Raw genomic sequence first — 22,209 nt, 5'->3', positions numbered from 1 at the left:
TTTTAATGGCACATTCGAATGAAATCTTGCCATTTGCAATAACACGGATAGAGCTAGAGAGTATAATGCTAAGCAAAATAAGTCAATCGGAGAAAGACAAATACCATATGATTTCACTCATATGTGGAATTTAAGAAACAAAACACATGAGCAAAGAGGGAAGAAAGAGGAAAACCAAGAAATAGACAACTATAGAGAACAAAATGATGGCTACCAGAGTTAGTGGGGAGGAAGGGTGAAATAGGTGATGGGGATTAAGGAGTGCACTTGTCGTGATGAGCACCAGCTGATGTATGGAAGTGTTGAATCACTAAAATGTACACCTAAAACTAATATTACACTGCATGTTAACTAAATGGAAATTTAATTAAATAAATAGATACATAAATACATAACACATTTACTCAAGGAGAAAAATTATCTTTCAATGTTATAAGACCATTTTAATACTTACAAGTAATTGGGGCGCCTGGGTGGCTCAGTCGTTAAGCGTCTGCCTTCGGCTCAGGTCATGATCCCAGGGTCCTGGGATCGAGCCCCGCGTTGGGCTCCCTGCTCCACGGGAAGCCTGCTTCTCCTCTCCCACTCCCCCTGCTTGTGTTCCTTCTCTCGCTGTGTCTCCCTCTGTCAAATAAATAAATAAAATCTTAAAAAAAAATACTTGACAAGTAATTGAATAGATCAATATTAAAAATTAGACCACCATCCTTTGACAATCACATATTATTTAATTTATCTGCCATAAGCCAGTCTTTGTAACAATGCATGTGGACCAAATCAACAAGTGATAACTTCAGACCATTTTAGATAAAAGTTGTATCTTAAAATTATAATGTTTTACAAGTAAACATTAAAGTTCAACATGCAAATTCAGTTGATACTTTGTTTTTAATAAACTAGAGAAATTTATTTTCTCTAGTTTCCCAAACCTATTGCTGATCAGAAAAATAAATAATTACAAAGAACACAAGTCCAATACAACAGTATTACGGAGCCATTTGGTATGAAAGGAGATAATGAAGGCTTTGATATTGCCCAGATGGACTTCTGGACTTACCTTTTTAGATACCTTATATTCGGTAATCAACACTTCAGAAAAGAAATGGATTACTCTGAGATTGAAATATTTCGAATATAAAAGTAAGGCAAATCACTAGACTTGAATGATCTTTCAGCATTTTTTTTTAAATTCCAAGATGGATCATTGAGAAGACTCAAGTCACATGCATAACTAAACAAGAAATCAGATTCTCATTTTCCTATTGCTTGATACTTTGACAAACCATCCTCTCTTTTCCAAAGTCCATTCCTGGGTCAAGTAGAGGGCAAAGAAAGCAATCTCCCCCCCTCTTCATGCTGTGATATAGTCTCTTCTCCAAGAATCCGAGGGCTGTGATGCAAAGCACTGTAGAAGTTTTGGGAGATGGGTGGGTGAATAGATATTGACCCAGAAAGCACTGGGTACCATTAGCCCTCCAAGAAATGAGCTCGTTTTTGAGATTTGCTGGACCTTGGTGTAAACTTCCTATTTAAATTATAGGAAACTCATCCCCTTCATCTGGTCTGGAATCATCTTTCTTTAAAAATCAATAAATAAATTCCTGACATATCTATCCTGCTAAACTAGTCATCATGGTTTCACTTTCTGCTCCAACAGCCTGTATGAATTTCTCTGCCCAATCTGATTAATTTATATTCACAAGGATTAATAAGTTCTCTTAAAAAGAGAGCTCTTTCTGATCTTGCTGGTTTCCTAAAGTCAAGTATGCACATGGGTATCTGGCTTATTAGCATTTCTACAAATTCTGTTTTTCCACACATTTAATTCATATACACATAAATACATGTAGATCATTTTTAAAGTTTTGTATCTGGAAGAAGATTGAAAATGTAACATTCCAGTTAACTCTGGATGATCAAAGAGTAAATATTTATCATTTAATGTATCCTAAAAAATTTTGCATCCTAATACCTGCTCTAGTTAAACATTTGTTTATTTCGCTTTTGGATATTTGCTATATAATCAACATAACAACTGCTTTGCTGATATCTTAATTCCCCTCATATTTATTTTTTAAGCAGAAAAATGTTTTGAAATTCAAATATTTTACTACTATTATCTAGGAAAATCTGGAGGAGATGGGCCTTGCCTTCCCTCTGGAAGAAATTTTTCTATTCCCATTATGAATTCAAGAAGGAACTGAGCTTTGTTCACATCCTAGTTCCTTCGATATTATCTGTATGCAACGGAGTCCTTTGAAATACAAATTCTCTTACTAAATGCCCTGCTCCAAGGGAAAGTTTATGAGCTATAATTCTTACCTCAGTTGGAGAAAAGCTATCTATTCCATAGAGGCATTAACAAGATGTTTTTTAGTCCCCACAAGGTGACTTTGTTTGATGTAAATTTCTAGACCAGACACCCATGATATAAAAAGAAACATATTCAAGAGCCAGGTTTTTTATCCATCATTTTAGGTTACTTATGCCCTCTACCATACACTCCTCATACCAAAGTATTATGAAATGTTTAAATGAAGTTATTTATAATTTCAGTGGTAACAGGTACTCTAATTCATGCTAAATGGGATCTTAGAGATTTCATATCCCATGCTAGGACCATACTACTAGAACCCAAATCCTAAATATTACCCCAGAGCATGAGGCGGCGGCTGCAGGAGCAACCTGAAAGGAAATGTTGAAACATGTCACCATTGCAGCTTTGAAGGACACATGTAACTCACAACTCTATTCATCCAGAATAGTTTACACTGTGGAATTATTAAGCTAACTGCTCACAGAGGCTGAAGTCAGTTGGATGCTCTATCTATGGTGGGGACTCTTCCACCAACAATTTCGTCGGTGTTCCTTGTTGCCCTCAGCAAAATAATGAAACACTTGGGAGCAAATATACAACACAACAAACCATAGCTGGATGCCAAGATTGCAAATATTTCCACAGATACTTGGAAATTGCCTTTGATGCTCAAGTAAGCAGGGACAAAGGAGATCCAGACGATGAAAAAGACCAGCATTCCAAACGTGATTCTTCTTCCTTCATAGTAATTATCCGGCAATTGGTGAGTGACAAAGGTTGTTAGAAAGCATAGCAAGGCCAGGAAGACATGGATCCCAAGTATAGAGCATAAAAACTCTATAGAACCTTCATCACATTCCAAAATGATCTTTATATGTCAAGATTCTATGTTCTTGTACAATCTTGGGGGCTCCAATACTAAGTAGGCTGGGCATAAGCCAATCTCTACTAGAACAGAGATCAGCACAATGATTTTTTGATAAAGGGAGTGGATGGATATAAGTCAGGTTTTGGATTTAGAAATTGTGAAGGCTAAAAACAGTGAAATTGTTTTTCCAAGACTGTAAGACGGGCAAAGAGAAAAACCCATTGCCAAAGTGACCTGGCCGGTCATGCAAGACCAGTTGTATGGCTTGCCAATGAAAAGCATGGAAGATAGCAGTATGATGACAAGAGAAAGCTGAATGAGAAAGCTCAGCTCCTGGTCATTGGCGTTCACAAGCGGAGTATGCCTGTATATCACGTACACAACTGTGACTGCCAAGACCACAAGCACCCCAACGACAGTGAGAATGACAAGCACGAATCCCAGGGCCTCATCGTAGGCAAGGAACTCCACCTATTTCAGCACACACTTGCTCTTTTATGCATTTGACCAATAGTCTTCATCACATTGTTCACACTCCCTTTGACCTAATGAACAAAGAACAGTGGATTGACTGCAAGAAAATCAATTGTCCCCTTCAGCTGTGAATAGCTCAGAACAGCCGAAGACCTAGTGTAGGACTCATTGAGATTCCTTTATACAGAATATACAATATCTAAAAAAAAAAAAAGAAGAGAAAAAAGCAGCAATACAATGGTCTTAGAGTGTGCAACTAATACTAAAGGTTGAGAATTATTTTCAGTTGTAGGAATTCAGTCTGGCTTCTTGGTTTCTGCCTTTCCTGTATGGGCCTTTTCTGGTAAGATGCCTCTTTCTCTTCCAATTATCCAATTGAGAAGGGAGGTGTCTAGTCTATCCTCATAAACCAGAGAATAATCCACAAACAGTTTCGAATGTACGAGAAAATTAAAGCTACTAAGGTGAATCAAGAGGATTGTGATAAGGTTGATTAAAATACAAGTGTTTTTTTTTAGATTTTTATTTATTTATTTGAGAGAGAGAGAGATCACAAGCAGGAGGGAGGGGTAGAGGGAGAAGCAGACTCCCCGCTGAGCAAGGAGCCTGATGCAGGAACCCTGGATCCCAGGGCCCTGGGATCGTGACCTGAGCCGAAGGCAGATGCTTAGCTGACTGAGCCACCCAGGCATCCAAAATGCAAGTATTTTCAACCTTCCATTCAACATTACTGCCACCTACTGAGGGGAATTTTGTCTTTCTCAGCTTTCTCCTCCCCATCCTCCAGATCCAGATTCAGAGAATAGGCAGAGATGGACTGAGAATAAGAAGGGAAACAAAAATAGCAACCATGTTAACTAAAGTTGAGAAAAATTTGGGAACCTTCAGCTGGGCAGATTCTCTAAGGGAGAATATTACAATGTAAGAAAAAACTATTTGAGATGCATTCATGGTAAATTATCAAGTGGATCTCTTTAATGTTCTCTGAAAGGTGCTAGGGAAGATCGGAATTCCCTTCCAATCACTTCGGACTGCCGGACTGGACTTCTCTTGACATAACTCAGTGCAGAGACTGGGTCACTTGGGGTTCAGGCAGGTGTTCAGGTTACCTATTTTCCAATTGGGGAAAATTTTACATTTTTAAAAATCCTCCTTGAAATAAATTGTTATTAAGGGCCTTTTGGTAAAGGACAAGGACAACTTGTATTATCTTTAAAGATAGAGATAAGCAGAAATAAAAGTACACCTGATCCAACATGCTTCATAAGGCTAAGCAAACCAAATCTCACTGAAATCCTGGTCATGAAGAGCAGCAGTGCAGCAGGTTGTAGAGAAGAATTCACAGAGCAGTTGTTACAGAATTCATCTGTAAAATTCATCCTGCAAACCTGAAGTAATTATGGCCTTAAGTCCATTGTCTTTAGGGATAGAATTCTTGATCTTATAATTCCAAATGAGAGATAATACAGTAGAATAGAGAACTGTAATTCACTTATTTTTCCAATTTTTCACTGTTTTTTACATAACTAATGTTTAATCTATTTTAGAAATTGAAATAATTTTGAGTACTTTTTATGAATCCATTTATTCACATTTCACATTTCATTTTTTAAAATTTTTTTCTCTTAAATTCACAGATGCAAATCCTTTTCCCAACTGTAGCAGCTTTAGAACTGAAACCCAATATTATGGTTTTTTTCACACTGCACAGAATATCCAACAGTTTGATGGATTATAATGATTTTTGTTATAAGTTGTTCACACCTATTTATAAAGATGGCTCCCAAAGCCCTCTTCACCAGAGCATGCTTAATCTAGTTGCATTTCAATATCATTGGAAAATATGACCATCTCTACCTGGTTCCCGTGACACGTGTCCATCAGCACATGGGATGCAGTCAAAGCAACATATCGGTTCCCCCTGACGAATCCCCTTCCGTGTCCCAGGATGACATAGATCAGTACACACCAAGTGAGGAAGCTAGCAAAGACAAATAGAATGCATGTAACAAAGCCTTTTGTCTCCACACACACAAAAAAAGTCGAGAGAGTTCACACCTGGATTTCCATGGGTTTTGTGATATCTTGGGAAACCCGGGATAGCTGGACAAGGATAACAAAGAGAATGAATAACACCTGGAGAGCCTAGAGAAGAATTTTGCTGAAGTCAGTCTTGTGGTTGATTCTAGAAATTTAGAGCTCATCTTCAAGTTAGGTCTTTCCAATTTTGGGGCCTCAGACCAGCCTCCATGCCTATGATACTCTGGAGAAGGGACAATTTGATAAATCTGTTCCTGCTTGTTGGGGGGGCAGTGACCCCAAGAATTGTCTTGAAAGCCTGAAAAAGATTTTTTCTCACAAGGTCATCCCAACAGTCTGAAAGTCAAAGATGTGTCATAAAGGCTCAGCAGAAAAGAAAAATAAAAGATCTTTTCCATGGGAAAAATTGGCAGGACAAAAAGGAAATGTGGACAAGGCATAACACTGGAATATTTTCTCACAAAAAAAAGAATTTTGAGAGCTCAATGGTAAATACAGGTCTCCCTTTACATTCTACAGGGATGTGCACTTTGCAACCCAGTACAAATGCAATGTTTGTAAATCAGTTTATATCTTAATGGAAATGAAGATTTCCATTTCCAAATGAAGATTATTTTAAAAGGCGATAAAATGTAGTTTCCATTAAGGAAATATTTATTTTGGAAAGTGAATAATCACATTTATATTTACTTTGGAAATCAGAATTTTCCTATATTGAGTTTTTAGGTTAAATCTGAATTAGATAACAATGAAAAATATTAGAAATCTCTGAGATCAGTTATGGCATGTAACATTACTGAAGTGTGTATTGCTGTACACACCTTCTTCTTACAAGGTGTGTGCATGCGTGACCAAAGAATGAACTGGATTTCCTCTCTCCTGACCCAGTCTTCTGAAAAGAGCTCTCCATGTATCTTTCTTTGAAAATCATCATAAACAATGAGCTGATGCCTCTTTGTTCCATTTCTCAGTATCCCTTCCCTTCTCAACACCAGTAACCTAGCTTCTAACCCACTCACCTCACTAAAATGTTTCCTGCAGTGTCTGCTAGCTTTTCCTCTAGCTACGTTCTCTTTTGTATCTCTTCAATATTTGGCACTCTTAATCAACCCCTCCTTGAAATGCAGGCTCCCTTGTCTTCCACTGGGCCTTTTATTTATTAATTGGTTCTACGTCCTCCACCTTCCTCACCACTGTGGGCATTTTCTTAGGTTTGGTCCTTAATCCTCTGCTTTTATCTCTTGATATAAAGCAGCTCATTCACTCTGTCTTTAAACAGCAGCTCTATTTAAGAACTCCCAAATCTTAATCTCTACCAACCTATCCCACCTGAACTCTAAGTCCATATTCTAAACTTCCAGTATGTCCCTACTTTGAGTATCTCATCTCAAATTCAACATGTCCAAAGCTATCCCCATTAACCCTATTCCTTCTCCCAAATTCCTCATTTCTGTCACAACATCACCATTCTCATCCATAACCTCCAACCTTATCTTGCATTACTTGCCTACGTATTCCCTCTCCTTCACTCAGGCCCATCTGCTCACCAACCTCCAGACTCAGTTTACCAACATGAGTTAAATCATGCCTTATACTGCCCACTAATTATTTAAGGCAGGACACTTCCAAGTCCAGTCTGTCAGCAAATCCACTGGCTTCTAACTGTAAGATATCCAGAATCTGACTATTATGTGCCACTTCCATCACATCTATCTTGGCTCAAGCACCTGAATCATTTTGGATTATTTTATTGGTCTTCTAATTGGTGTCCCTTTTTCTACTCTTGTCCCCCCCCCCGCCCCCACCAGCCCACTCCTTCAGTTTATTTGCAGCATGGCAAACAAATGATCCTTTAAAGATTTTATTTATTTATTTATTTATTTATTGAGAAAGAGATAGCCCGAGCAGGGGGAGGGGCAGAGGCAGAGGGAGAGAGAGAATCTCAAGCAGACTCCAAGCTGAGTCTGGAGCCCAGTGCGGGACTCAATTTCACTACCTTAAGATCATGACCTGAGCCGAAATCAAGAGTTGGTCGCTTAACCGACTGAGCCACCCAGGCACCCCAAGAGATGATCCTTTAAACCCTAAATCAGACTATTATTGTTCTCTCTCAAGGCTCTCTCGTGGCTCCCCTTTTCACTCAGTGTAAAAGCCAAAGTCCTGAAATAGCCAATAAGGCCCTATGTGATCTACCCTCTCTTGCCTTTCTTCCCTCCTCTCTCACTACTCTCCCACTCCCTCACTCTGTCCAGCCACATTGACCTCTTTGCCAGTTCCTCCACATGCCAAGTACGCCCCTGCCTCAGGGCTTAGAAACTGCCATTCCCTCTGCCTGGAATGCTCCTCCCCCAGATGATGCATGGATTCACTTCCCTTTTTGTTCAAATGTCACCCTTCCCTGACCACATTATGTGAAGTTACAACACTCTCCCCATCACTCCCTATCTCAGGCCCTACTACTTTTTTCCCTCCAGCACTATCACCCTTTAAGATAACATATAATTTAGCTATTTGTCTTGTTTATTGCCTATTTCCTCCCACTGAAATGTGAGCTCCATTAGTCAGGGATTTGTTCTGTTTTGTACAGTGACATATCCCCAGTTCCTAGGATGGTGTCTAGCACCAGTAATATTGTGCTCAATAAATATTGGCTCAATTAATTAATTAATTACATTATAAGTGCTGTGAAGGCAGTGTTTTGGGGGTTGTGCGTGTGTGTGTGTTTTACTTCTTTCCCTTTATTTTGTAGTTTGTGAAATAACAGGTTGGTTCCAAAGAATCCTCCAAAGCTGGTTAATTTTGAAATAAGGAGAATATCATTATGAACTTATGGATTTAAAAAATGTGTTTTCTTTTATTGCATTTATTTTCCTATTGATGCTCAAGTTGTCCAATTTTTTTTTAAAGATTTTATTTATTTATTTGACAGAGAGAGACACAGCAAGAGAGGGAACACAAGCAGGGGGAGTGGGAGTGGGAGAAGCATGCTTCCTGCGGAGCAAGGAACCCGATGTGGGGCTCGATCCCAGGACGCTGGGATCATGACCTGAGCCAAAGGCAGACGCTTAATGACTGAGCCACCCAGGCACCCAAGTTGTCCAATTTTTGACCAGGGAAAACTTCTGCTTGGCTCCTGCATTCTTTTTTTTTTTTTTTTTAAGTATAGTTGACAAACAATGTGACATTAGTTTCAGATGTACAACATAGTGATTCCACAAGTCTATATGTAACCCAATGCTCACCGCAAGTGTACCCACCATCTGTCACCATACAACACTACTACAGACGATTGACTGTATTCCCTATGCTGTACCTTTCATCTCCATGACTTATTCATTCCATAGCTGGAAGCCTGTACCTCCCACTCCCCTTCACCCATTTTGTCCATCCTCCCACCCCCGTTCCCTCTGACAATGATCAGTTTGTTCTATTTTTTTGGTTCATTTCTGCTTTTTGTTTGTTTATTTTGTTTTTTAGATTCCATATGTAAGTAAAATCATATGATATTTGTCTTTCTCTCTCTGACTTATTTCACCTAGCATAATACTCTCTAGGTCAATTTATGTGGTTGTAAATGGCAAAATGTCATTCTTTTTTATGGCTGAGTAATACCCCATTATATAGATATACATACCCCTTTTCTTTATCCATTCATCTATGGATGGACACCTGGGTTGCTTCCATATCTTGGCTATTGAAATAATGCTTCAATAAACAGAGGAGCACATATCTTTTTGAATTACTGTTTTTGTTTTTGTTTTCTTTGGGTAAATATCCAGTAGTGGAATTATTGGAGCATATGGTATTTCTATTTTAATATTTTGAAGAAATTCCATACTACTTCCCACAGTGGCTGCACCAATTTACATTCTCACCAACAGTGCACAAGGATTCTTCTTTCCCCAGATCCTCACCAACACTTGTTATTTCTTATCTTTTTGATTCTAATCATTCTGACAGATGTGAAGTGATATTTCACTACAGTTTTCATTTGCATTTCCTTGATGATGAATGATGTTGAGCATCTTTTCATGTGTCTGTTTCCCGTCTATATATGTTTTTGGGGAAAAAAATTCTATTTAAGTCCTCTGCCCATTTTTTGTTGGATTATTTGGTTTTTGGTGTTACGTTGTATAAATTTTGGATATTAATCCCTTATCAGATATGTCATTTGCAATATCTTCTCCTATTTAGTCAGTTGCCTTTTCATTTTGTTGATGGGTTCCTTTGTTGTGCAAAAGCTTTTTATTTTGATGAGGTCCCAATAGTTTATTTTTGCTTTTGTTTCCTTTGTCTGAGGAGACATATCTAGTAAAATGTTGCTAAGATTGATGTCAAAGAAATTACTGTCTATGTTGTCTTCTAGGAGTTTTATGGCTTCAGATCTCACATTTAGGTGTTTAATCAATTTTGAGTTGATTTTTGTATATGGTGTAAGCAAGTGGTCCAGTCTCATTCTTTTGCATATAGCTGTCCAGTTTTCCTAGTACCATTTATTGAAGAGACTGTCTTTTCTCCATTGCATATTCTTGCCTCCTTTGTCATAGATTAATTGACTGTGTAGTGTGGGTTTATTTCTGGGCTTTCTATTCTGTTCCACTGATTCTATGTGTCTATTTTTGTGTCAATACAATACTGTTTTGATTAATACAGCTCTGGAGAATATCTTGAAATCTGGAATTGTAATACCTCCTGCTTTATTCTTCTTTCTAAAGATTGCTTTGGCTATTTAGGGTCTTTTGTGGTTCCATACAAATTTTAGTATTATTTGTTTTAGTTCTAAGAAAAAGGCTGATAGTATTTGGTAGGGATTGCATTGAATCTGTAGGTTGCTTTGGGTAGCATGGATATTTTAATGATATTAATTCTTCCAATCCGTGAGCATGGAATATCTTTCCATTTGTTTGTGTTGTCTTCAATTTTTTTCAACAGTGTTTTATAGTTTTCAGAGTATAGGTCTTTCACCTGCTTGGTTAAGATTACTCCTAGATATTTAATTCTTTTTGATGCAATTGTAAATGGGACTGTTTTCTTACTTCTCTTTCTGCTGCTTTGTTATTCGGGTATAGAAACACAACCAATTTCTGTGTATTAATTTTGTATCCTGCAACTTTACCAAATTCTTTATTAGTTCTAATAGTTTTTATTTTGTTTTGTTTTGTTTTGTTTTGTAGTCCTCAGGGTTTTCTATGATTAGTAGCACAGCATCTGCAAATGGTAACAATTTAACTTCTTACCAGTTTGGATGACTTTTATTTCTTTTTCTTTTCTGATTGTTGTGGCTAGAATTTCCCGGTACTATGCTGAATAAAAGCAATGAGAGTGGACATCCTTGTCTTGTTCCTGATCTTGGAAGGAAAGCTCTCAGTTATTCACCATTGAGTATGATGTTTGCTGTGGGTTTTTCATATAAGGCTTTTATTATATTGAGGTATGTTCCCTCTAAACCCACTTTGTTGAGAGTTTTTATCACAATGAATTTTGAGTTTTGTCAAATGCCATTTCTGCATCTATTGAGATGATCATATGATTTTTATCCTTCATTTTGTTGATGTGGTGTATCATGTTGACTGATTCATGAATATTGAACCATCCTTGCATCCCCAGAATAAATCCCGCTTGATTGTGGGGAGTGATCCTCTTAATGTATTGTTGACCGTGGTTTGCTAATATTTTGTTGAAGATTTTTGCAAGAGATCTCTTAACCTATCCTCACTTTTAAAAATTCTTTTTTCTTTCTTCTTTTTTTTTTTTTTAAGATTTTATTTATTTATTTGACAGAGAGAGACACAGCAAGAGCAGGAACACAAGCAGGGGGAGTGGAAGAGGGAGAAGCAGGCTTCCCGCGGAGCAGGGAGCCCGATGTGGGGCTCAATCCCAGGACTCTGGGATCATGACCTGAGCCAAAGGCAGACACTTAATGACTGAGCCACCCAGGTGCCCCCCTTTTTTCTGTTTTGCTTGGATGTTTCCATTACCCTGTCTTCCAGATGTCTAATCTGTCTTCTGCTTCTGCTAATCTACTGGTTGCTTCCCTCTAGTGTATTTTTCATTTCAGTTACTGTATTCTTCAATTCTGATTGGTTCTTTTTTACATTTTCTATCTCTTTGTTTAAGCTCTTACTGAGTTCTTCCACTTCTCTCTTCAGTCCCATGAGCATCTTTATGATCATTACTTCAAACTCTTCATCAGGCATATTGCTTATCTCCATTTCCTTTAGTTCTTTTACTAAGGTTTTCTCTTATTCTTTCATTTGGAGCATAGTCCTGTCTCTCCATTTTGCTTGATTTTCTGTTTGTTTCTATAAATTAGGTGGAACCGTGACTTCTACACTTGAAGGAATGGTCTTATGATGGCTGTCACCTATGTAGACTGTGCCTGGTGACTTTAACCATTTGGCTGGAGCTGTGTGGCCTGGGGGTCCCAAGGTCAGGGCTGGAGCTGCCCTGGTGAAATGGCCAGAGCTGAAATGGACATGGGCTGGGATGGCCCTGCGGCTCTTCATGGAGAAGGCACCCTGGCAGGACAGCTTAAACTGAAGTGAGTGCAAGGGGAGAGGCTGCTGAGCTCTCTGCACAGAGAGTGCCCTGGCAGGACAGCTGAACCTGAAGTGGGTATAAACCAGGGTGCCCTGGGGTGCTCGGCACAGGGGTTGGCTTGGCGGGGCAGCTGGGACAGAGATGGGGTGTGATCTGGGAGGTCCCAGGGTGCTCCATGCCCTGCTGGGGTGGTTAGAACTGAGGCAGGCTCAGGCCAGGTGTTCCCAGGGTGTTCTGCACAGGGGACACTTTGGCAGGGCAGCTGGAGCTAAGGCAGGCATAGCCAGGAAGTCCCAGAGTACTCTGTATCAGGGGTGCCCTAGCAAGCCATCTGGAGCTGAAGTGGGATGGGCCTGGAGTCTTCTGGGGTGCTCTGCTCCTGTGTCACCTTGGTGCAATAGCTGGAGCTGTAGTGGGCACTGACCAGGGATGTTCTGGTGTACACTGCCCAGTGTACACCAAGGAGACTTGGTGGGATGGCTGGAGCTGGTGTGGGCTAGGGGCCCAGGAAATGCTGAGGCAGCAGGCCGGTAGGGTGCACAGACCCTGTTCCAATCCACTATCAAGGCAGAAGGGGAACATAAACACAGACACTCACTAGCCCCTCCAATCCAGAGAAAGTTCCAGCAACACCCTCCCTGTTTGGCAAGGTTCTAGGGCTAGTCCCTTCATATTCTAGCTGCTCTTTTAAATCTCAGCCTTTCTTTCTGTGCCCCAGGGCAAAGAAATCTGCTCAAGTTCATCTCAGGGTACTATCCCCCCCACTGCAGTTCCCAGTGTGTTTGTGGGGATGAGGGGTTCCCTTTGTTACCATGTCTCCATCTCTCTTGTCATTCTCAGAGTGGTCTCTCGATCTTTTGTTGTGTACAGGCTGTTCAGTCAGTCCTCAGTTCTTCTTTAGGAGGAAATTATCTATAAACAGGTGTAGATTTGGTGTGTCCATGAAGGAGGTGAGTTCAGTGTCTTCCTATGTCGCCATCTTGGACTGGAATTCAGGATAGTGGTTTTTTGCAGTGCTTAACAAGAGGTGGACTCATAGATGCTTAGTAAATTTCTATCGAATTCATTTGAACCGATTTCAGTGTACAAATACATCCCCGATTTTAATAAAGAAGATAAGAAAAATAAAATTACTATGCTCTTTTTTTTTAAAGATTCTATTTATTTATTTGACAGAGAGAGACACACAGAGAGGGAACACAAGCAGGGGGAGCGAGAGAGGGAGAAACAGGCATGCTCTGATGAAACATTATTAAAATAGAAATCTACTATATCATTTTACTCTTCTTACATCAATTTTTAGTAGAACAGCATTCTATGAACCTTGTCTATACAAGCAATAACATCTTCTCTGTTTCATGCAAAACATTATATTGAGTACCTACTTTATGCCTAACAGTAGGAATACAAAGTGAAAAGTCTCAGGCCCCATTCATGGAGAGTTCTAGACCACAGAAGATAGTTTGTACTCTAGGCCTAGGGCAGCTCTGTCTTTCTGCAATGACAGAAGTGTTATACATCCAATATGGTGCTCCTAGCCCCAGGTGGATGTTGAACACTTGAAATGTGCCCCACTATGACTAAGGAACTGACTTTTTAATTTTATTTAATTTTAATTAATTTAAATTTTAAAAACTACATGTGAATAGGGGCTACCAATTTGGACAGAACAACTCTAGGTCAAAGAAATAAAATGCAGAAGAGAGCTGAGGCCCCTCCAGTGGCAAACACTGTAGCTTTTATTTTTATATCCTGTCATAGTGTATCCGAGTGCTGCCTAAGGAGGGGCCAGGAAAGGAAGGAACTGCTATGTCTGTGTGTATGCTTTTGTGAGTTTGCATGAGTTTATATATGTTTATTGCCACCCATGGAAAGTGGAGCGTAAAAAAAGAAGAGAGATGAAAAGAGAGGTTAAAAAGAAAAAAATGGTCTTGGAGGTGTCTGGCACAGCATAGGAGCTCAGCAATCTTAATTTCCTTGTCACTTATTCTTAGATCTTTTCCCAATAGGATTTGGAAGACCGTTTGGAGATCTCAGATGTCAGAGCTAAAGGGCCACACAGGAAGAGAGAAGATATAGGAATAAGAATCAAGATGAAAACAGGCCCCACACACCCCCCAAAAAAGTCTGTGGCAGCAAAGAAAAACCCCTGACTGCACTGATGCCCACATTCAGTCCTGGCTCCTGCTGGTCCCTTCATTGTGAGATCCACAGAGAAGATTAAATTGCCAATGCTTTCTCACCACCCTTCTATCATTTTACTGTGACCTGTAGTAACCACTGAACTAGAATATCAAAGGCCCTCAAGTCCTACTCTCCTAGAACTAATATTTCATTAAGGGTAAAAAGTTCAGCTGTCTGGGAAGTAATGGAGCTCCTTCGTGACTTCTGGTAAGTGATGAGGTTTCTCCTCAACTTTCTCCAATGCTTCTCCAAGTGCTGTCTTTATGTCATACCCAGGGGACCCAGTCTCTAGCTCACCAGCCACTTCTCAGTCCTGCATATCAAAGCCCTCCTGTTGCTATAGACAGAGGAGGAATAAAAATTGTAATAACAAGTAAAATAAGTAACAGTAATTCTCTCTCAATAAATAATAATAATAAGGAAAATAATAGTTTTTATGTAGGATAAGTGGTTTACATCCAAAGAGAATGCAGTTAATCCTCAAATCTTATTTCTCCTACCTCTCAGAACAATTTTGAAAACAATACTTTGGAAAGAATTTTGAAGCTTATGAAACTCATCTTTCTCTCCTATAAAAGATTTCTTGAATATGGGACGCCTGGGTGGCTCAGTTGGTTAAGCAACTGCCTTCGGCTCAGGTCATGATCCTGGAGTCCCGGGATCGAGTCCCTGCTCGGCAGGGAGTCTGCTTCTCCCTCTGACCTCCCCCCTCTCATGCTCTCTCTCTCTCATTCTCTCTCTCAAATAAATAAATAAAAATATTTTAAAAAGATTTCTTGAATAATAGATCAAAGCTTGTTGACATATATGTGCACCCACAAATATACTATACTGGTAGCTAGTGTTCTCTACTCCAAATTATATTATGAATTTGTAAATTCTCTCTATCATTCTTTGGCCCTGAGAACAAATAAGAAAAAAGGGAGGAAGAAATGAAGTCCCTCTAGAACTACCATCAGAAAGGGAAAGAAGGACTTCTGGGCTGCCCCAGGATAATGGTAGCTGCTAAATTGAGAATCTCTCCACACATCCTCTCAAAAAGACGACACAAATTTTAAAAGCAAAAAAAGTAAGTAAAACCACACATGACCCATGACGTTAGCATCATAAAGGGAATACTATGAACTTCAAAGTACTTGTTTGTAGAGAAACAGCCATTAAATTCCAGCAAGGCCATCTCTAGAGTTCCTCCCTCATCCCTGGGTATGTGGAAAATGGACGGAAACTTGGAAAATTGTGCAGGAAAGAGTAAGAGGGAACTGAGAACTGAAGGTTGATGGAGAGCAGACAAATCATTCCTAGAAAGAAAATGTCCCAGCCTATGTTAAAAAAGGTCCCAAACCATGGAGAGACCGGACCAGCTCTAGGGAAAGGTCTTGAAAGCAGGACTCGAGGTGCCAGTCTCAGGATGGCACCATTTCACTGAGACTAGAAGGTATATGGAGAGGAGAAGTGCCTTTTTGAGATGTGATAGAAAGGGAAAGAAGAGGGGAAAGTTAAGAATCCTGCAGAAACAAGAGAACCATAAAACCAAAAGACACATTAAGCTTTCCTTTACCACAAAAAGTCATGTCTTAAATGAACTACTACTCTTCACTCTACTAAAAGAAGAAGGCAGTCTTGAAATAGGGATCTGTAAAACACCAGAAACTCTCATCCCTGTCTATGAACAAAAATAGGTGTAAGTGCCTTGACGTAAGTTTACTATAAGAAGAAAACAGAAAATGAAAATCAAAACATTGCTGCAGATCCCATCAACATACACACACAACCACCATTACATGGAAGAATAATGTAACATAGCATTTTAAATAAATATTCCAGCACAATTAAATACTCTCAGAAAAATACTTAGAGATGTGCAAAAATACTTGAGTCAGGCATTTAAAAATTAAAAACATAAATAAATATACAACCGGAAGAAATACAAAAATTCATTTTACTCAGAAAAAAAACTAAAGATAAAATAAAGCCATTTCAGAAATTAAGATAAAAGTTATAAGACATTCAAAAACAAATATATTTTAAGTGAAACAAATATATTTTGAGTGAAAATTTAATAAGGAACATAGAATAAAGTCAGGAAAACAATGAAAAGAATAAGGATAAAATAAAGAAAAAGGCAAAAATGATCAGAGAAAGTAGATAAAACAGAAGATAGACAAAGGAAGTCAAACCCTTTGATTGGAGTATTTGAAGAAGAAAAACAAAATCATAAAACTAATATTTAAAACTATAGTCCAAAAAAAATACCAAAATATCTCCAAAACAAAATACCCAAAACTGTATATAGAAAAAATATGTACCAAATCTAGATGTGCCAAATCTAGATGTCTGATATTCTATAGTGCCTGAAATACAATTCTCTGTGTATATAAACGAATTTTCTGTGTACATAAATGAAACAAGATGTCCAAGTAACTAACCTTTGATGACTCAGTGTTCCAAAATATTGTCGCATTCTTTTTCATCACGAGTTCAAACTTAGAGTTTGTGAATATATATTCTCCAGCCTTCACAAGGGCAATCTCTCCATTATCACCTAATTGCCAATTTAGAATATCATAGTACCCAGTCACATCTCCATTTCATCAATTTCTAGTCTCTCTCCATTATGGGTAGTAAACTTAAGTGTCTTCAAATTGTACATTAGCTAGAAAACAGGGAGAAAAAAAACAAGAGAATAAAAAAGCAATTTGTAAATATTTGATTGCCTAGAGAACAGGGCTTATGAAAAAAATAATCTCAAAACTCTTATCTATTCATGTGATTGGATTTTTTTTTTCCCTTTTCCTCTATGCCTTTGTAGGTTTGCTCTACAACTTCTAGCCACATGTGACCATTGAAACTTGAAAGGTGGCTGGCCAAACTGAGATGAGCTGTAAGTATAAAATATACACTGGATTGCAAAGACTTTGTTTAAAAAATGTAAACCATCATTAATAATTTTATATTATTATTTTATATTATATTATGATGATGACAACATGTTAAAATGCTATTTTGGATCAAATAAAACAACTATATTTAATTTCATCTGTTTCTTTTTATTTTTAAATTTAGTTACTAGAAAATTTTAAATTACCTGTGTGGCTCATACATTTCTAACAAAAAGCATTGATTAGGCATAGTGGTGCTTAATATTTCCTAATACCTCCATATCTAGGGAAGAAAGGATCTTCCTACCTCCCTCCTAGATTTCTTCCATATATAGGTATGAGTCTACCTCCCCCACCATTCCCTTACCTACATGTCAAGTGGTAGAGAAGATCAACCAATCCATTCCCTACCTTGCAAAGCTCACAATCCAGTGGAGAGCCTGAACAAATAAACAGGTACTAATAGTAAAATTCAGTGTACCTCTATGTTGCTGTTGTGGAAAGACTGTTGAAAAGGCACGGGTGAGGGAGTTAGCTAACTGATTGCCTTAGGAAAATTTAGGAGGTTTCCCCAGGAAGTAGCCATCTAGGCTGGGTTTTTAAAAATTTGTAGGAATTTGCCTGACAAATATGGGGGACAAGGAGATTATAAGCCAAAGGAATAACATGTGGAACACAGGTCCCTCTCAAACCAGAGAGGCCAAACAACTTGGTAGAAAGAGTCTGAATTACAATGTCTGATGATCTGACATCATATTTTGGCTCTTTCAAACATCATGACCTTGGGCTAAGTCATATGTCTGAATAAGCACTAGTTTCCTGGTCTGTAAAACAAGGGGAATTATTCCTGCCCTATCTCTGTCATAGAGATTAATATAACTTGAAGCCTTTAGTAAGTCAATATCCTGAGTGTTCTGAAAATCACCATCCATCCTGGAGTAGGGCCACTCCAGGTCACCTGCCCTTTTGTCTCTCCTTCCTTTTACCATATGCTGTTCTCAACCAACATAAAATCTGTATCAGAGTATACAACACGGTGACTTTTACTGGTGAGTCCATTGGGAAGAGGCATTCTTTCCCTTTCCATTCTTCAGAAGAGTTAAGAAAGGAAATTTTCAAAAGCTACCTGTCCCTGACCATTCTCTAGAACAACATTGCCATAATTCCATCTGTTTATCACCATTGGATGGTAGGACACAGTTCCCTACCACCCAGGTATACAAAAGAGCTTAGAGATATGTCCAAATAAACCACAAGAGTAAAACGGCTTTACAAATATACATATTCTGATCAGATCTGCTAATAGGATAAGCTGAGAAGAATGAGTATGGAGTACATGGTCATTTTAGTTTTAAATAAATGAAAAATTTTACTTCGGTACATTTATGAAGCATTTTTTTTTAATGAAGCATTCTTAATGAACCTGTTAAACCTCTCGTGTGAGGTCCTGCTTTTCAGTTTTTATTTACTGATATCATACGGGGTATGTGTCAAGTACTATGAATCCTGTCATGGACTATCCCACCAACACTCACCATGACACTATGTGGTCCCTTGAACCTCACTAAAGTCTCTTCTCTGTAATTCTAATACATATTTGTTGCTCTTTGAGCAAATTTAAATTATAATATTGAAATATTCAAATAATGAATTAGGGAGTTGTTATTTACCATATAGGATCCTTTTTATTATTTAAAAATAAGTACCCAAAGGATTTCTTTTAAAATGAAGGAACTGTCCTATGACCTTTAAGAGGGGGGTGGGAGGGATGGGGAGGCTGGGTGATGGACACTGGGGAGGGTATGTGCTATGGTGAGTGCTGTGAATTGCATAAGACTGATGAATCACAGACCTGTACCCCTGAAACAAATAATATATTATATGTTATTAAAAAAAATAAAATAATATATAACAATTTCTCATTCTGAATTTACCACAACTTTTCCAGTACCAAGGAACACACCTTACACTCAGATCTTGGCTTACAAATTCCATTTTCCAGTAAATGGAAATAGGATTCCTTTGGAGAAATGGCTGACCACTGATGTGAAGTAAAGGAAGTATGAGATGAGCCCAGAACATCTTGGGATTCCAGAAAATAAGGAAGTGCTCACAAGTGATAAAGATGTGTCAAAAGGAAATGAAAACCAGCTCAAAGAGGCTCCCAACAGTCAAATCTGGGAAATTTTGAGCAACAGAATAAACAATGATAGTTGTGGATTATTCTACTCGAATAGAAATAAATATCCTTGAGTCCATACTGATATAATTAAATCAGAGGGGGAGAGAAACATTCTAGTTAATAAATGTAGAAGGAATGAGGAAAATAGAAAATCACCATTTTTTAAACAACATAATAATAGCTGTTTCAGGCAAGAATCATCATCAATGGATGCTAAAATTTGTGGCAAAGCCATGATGAGAAATGTTATTTTCAGATCCTCAAAATATTGCCCTCACAAGATAATTGTTAATTACAAAGGGAAACATAGATACTTTTCAGCGAAAAAGCATGGTGACATCACTAAGTGATAAAAGTTAATGTCCACAATAATCATTCACAATGACATCATGTACCTCCTGATATGAGACATAAAAAGAATACATCACTTCTATGGTATTCTTGCCAAAAATGCATAATCTCAATGTAATCATGAGAAAAAAATAGAAAAACCCAAAACATTTAAAAATAACTGGCCAGTAAGTATAAAAAATATCAGTTGTGAAAAACAGGGGAAGAATGGAGAACTACCACAGACGGGAAGAGACTAACTAGACACAAAACTAAATGCACGGTGGGGTCCATTTGAAAATAAAAATAAAGCTGGGGTGGTTCTGACTACCGCAGACTCTATTGGGAGGGACAAGCAATTTGGTGTTGCTAGAGAATAAAGCGCTGAGAGTCATGGAAGGAATGACTGAATCAAAGACGCTAACAGTGCCAGACCACAGACAGCATGCTTTATCCTCTACGGATTAGAAGGGAGGTACTGAAGGATGTAAGCAAAGGATCACTCTGGTTAGGTGTGAGGTGTGCCCCTTGCTGAGATCATTTGGGCTACTGTGCCCCAATATGAGTTGCTGGGACATCAGAATTGAGACAGGAGATCAGAGAGCCATATCTCTAAGATGACCCCGTTAGTCTTCTCCTTCTGGCCCTCCCGCACTGCACAGAAGCTAAAGTTTCCCTCACTGCTAGGTATGACCATGTAACTAAATTCTGGCTAATAGGATGTAAGGAAAATTGTATGTAATTTCCAGGAAATATCCAGAAATGGAGGGAGGTACACATCTTTGCCCTTTTTCCTTCCTGCTGGTTACAGTATGGACATGGTGGTTGAAGTCCAAGGAGCCATTTGAGATTATAAGATGAACCCACATATTGAGAACAATGAAACAAGGTAGAAGGAATCAGGATCCCTAAGCCATCTTTCAGTCCTAGAATGCTAATCTCTGAACTTCACTTATGTGAAGGGGAAAAAAAAAACTATTTTGCATAAGGTACTGTTTTGGGGGAATTTTCTATCATTCACAACAAACCTAAAAACTCTGTTAACAAATGGGAACTTAAAAATGTTCATTTAGGTCACACAAGCAAGCGATTCTTTTAGGTAGGCGTGTGATAAAATCATATCTATTAAATACAAAAGCAAGTCAAAGGTTTTATTAGTATGAATTCTTTTAATGTCAAACTATATCATGAAGTAAAACAAACCAACAACTTACCTGCCAAGGCTCAAAGTCAGGGATATATGCCCACGTGTTTCCTGGAATGTATGGCACACGTCCTTCTTTGCATCTACTTAGACCATCCAAGCCATGGAATACACAGCTTGTTTGACATTGTTTGTGATTCTTAGCTGAGACACATCCAGATACATATTTTTAAGATCTTCCAACTTCTCCTCTCCAGTACAGAATTTATCACACATGGCATGGTATCTGTCATCCTTACCTGTTACATTCACTCTGTGGTCAATGTTGTATGGAACACTGCTATTTGGTCAAGTACAGTTAGAAGCAGTTTGCCAGAATTCAATGGTCAGGACATTGTTTGGATCTTTGCCAGGATGTACATCATAAAGAAATTCTTTTAATCTTGGTATATCAGCCCTTGGTATTGTAAATCCAATGCTTCCACCAAAATATGGGAAATATTCAGGCTTTGCAATGAGTGCTGCTGTGATCCAGGCTTCACTTGCTATCCACGTTCTGTCTGTTATGTTATGGTGAACCATTTCCAACAAAAAGGACTGAGGTCAGTATCAGATGCATAAAGCACAACGACTCTGGCAGTGAAGTTCTTCATGGCATCAACAGCTTTGTGCATTTTCTCATTGGAATAGACTTTGGGAATGATTTCAGAGAATGCAATACAGAGATTGGCACTCTCCATTCTTTCCCTAAGAGTTTTTACTCCATATTTTCCATAATCATCATCAGCTGCTATGATGCCTCTCCAGACCCAGCCAAAGTGTTGGATAAGTTGTACCATGGCATCCTACTGGATCTTATCACTGACTACTGTGCGAACATAAGATGGAAACTGGTGTTTGTCACTAAGAATTGAGAAGGTAGAGGCATAACCCATCTACAATTGAAAATATTCATGCAGTTATTAGGAAGTAATAGCCAAATCGCATATTACACAATCTCTGAATGCTTTTATTGGAGAGGGAGGGGACTTAACAGTTGTTCTCCCTTCATTCCCACATCCTTCCATAAAAGGACTTGCAGTCTGCTCCCTAGCCCATGGGTGGGGACTGTTGGAGGGAACACTTTGACCTCCCTATGTGCCCTTTTCCCACCCCACTCCAGGGGAGTCTGAGGAGCTAATTATTAAGATGATGACATTCAATGCAGCACTTTTCACAGCTGGGGTCACAGCATGGAAAAGGAGGTCATCT

The 22,209-nt window shown here is 38.6% G+C and overlaps 1 long non-coding RNA gene across 2 annotated transcripts; it reads right to left on the bottom strand.

The window, feature by feature from the left end:
- Window positions 1-459: 459 nt before the first annotated feature.
- On the bottom strand, window positions 460-21,877 carry LOC115938572 (uncharacterized). 2 transcript variants are annotated; one of them, XR_014147710.1, is made up of 4 exons: window positions 21,029-21,877; window positions 16,850-17,076; window positions 5,517-5,640; window positions 460-624 (listed from the first exon to the last, which is right to left on the bottom strand). It is a non-coding gene; the product is annotated as an uncharacterized LOC115938572 (long non-coding RNA). The 2 variants fall into 2 exon arrangements; XR_004073636.2 differs by lacking the exons at window positions 460-624; window positions 5,517-5,640 and adding an exon at window positions 12,187-14,285.
- Between the last annotated feature and the right edge of the window lie 332 nt (window positions 21,878-22,209).

This window comes from Leptonychotes weddellii, chromosome 1 (assembly GCF_054177405.1).
Source record: "Leptonychotes weddellii isolate Sample4059 chromosome 1, ASM5417740v2, whole genome shotgun sequence".
Taxonomy (NCBI): domain Eukaryota; kingdom Metazoa; phylum Chordata; class Mammalia; order Carnivora; family Phocidae; genus Leptonychotes; species Leptonychotes weddellii.
This window is presented reverse-complemented; position numbering and strand designations above follow the sequence as displayed.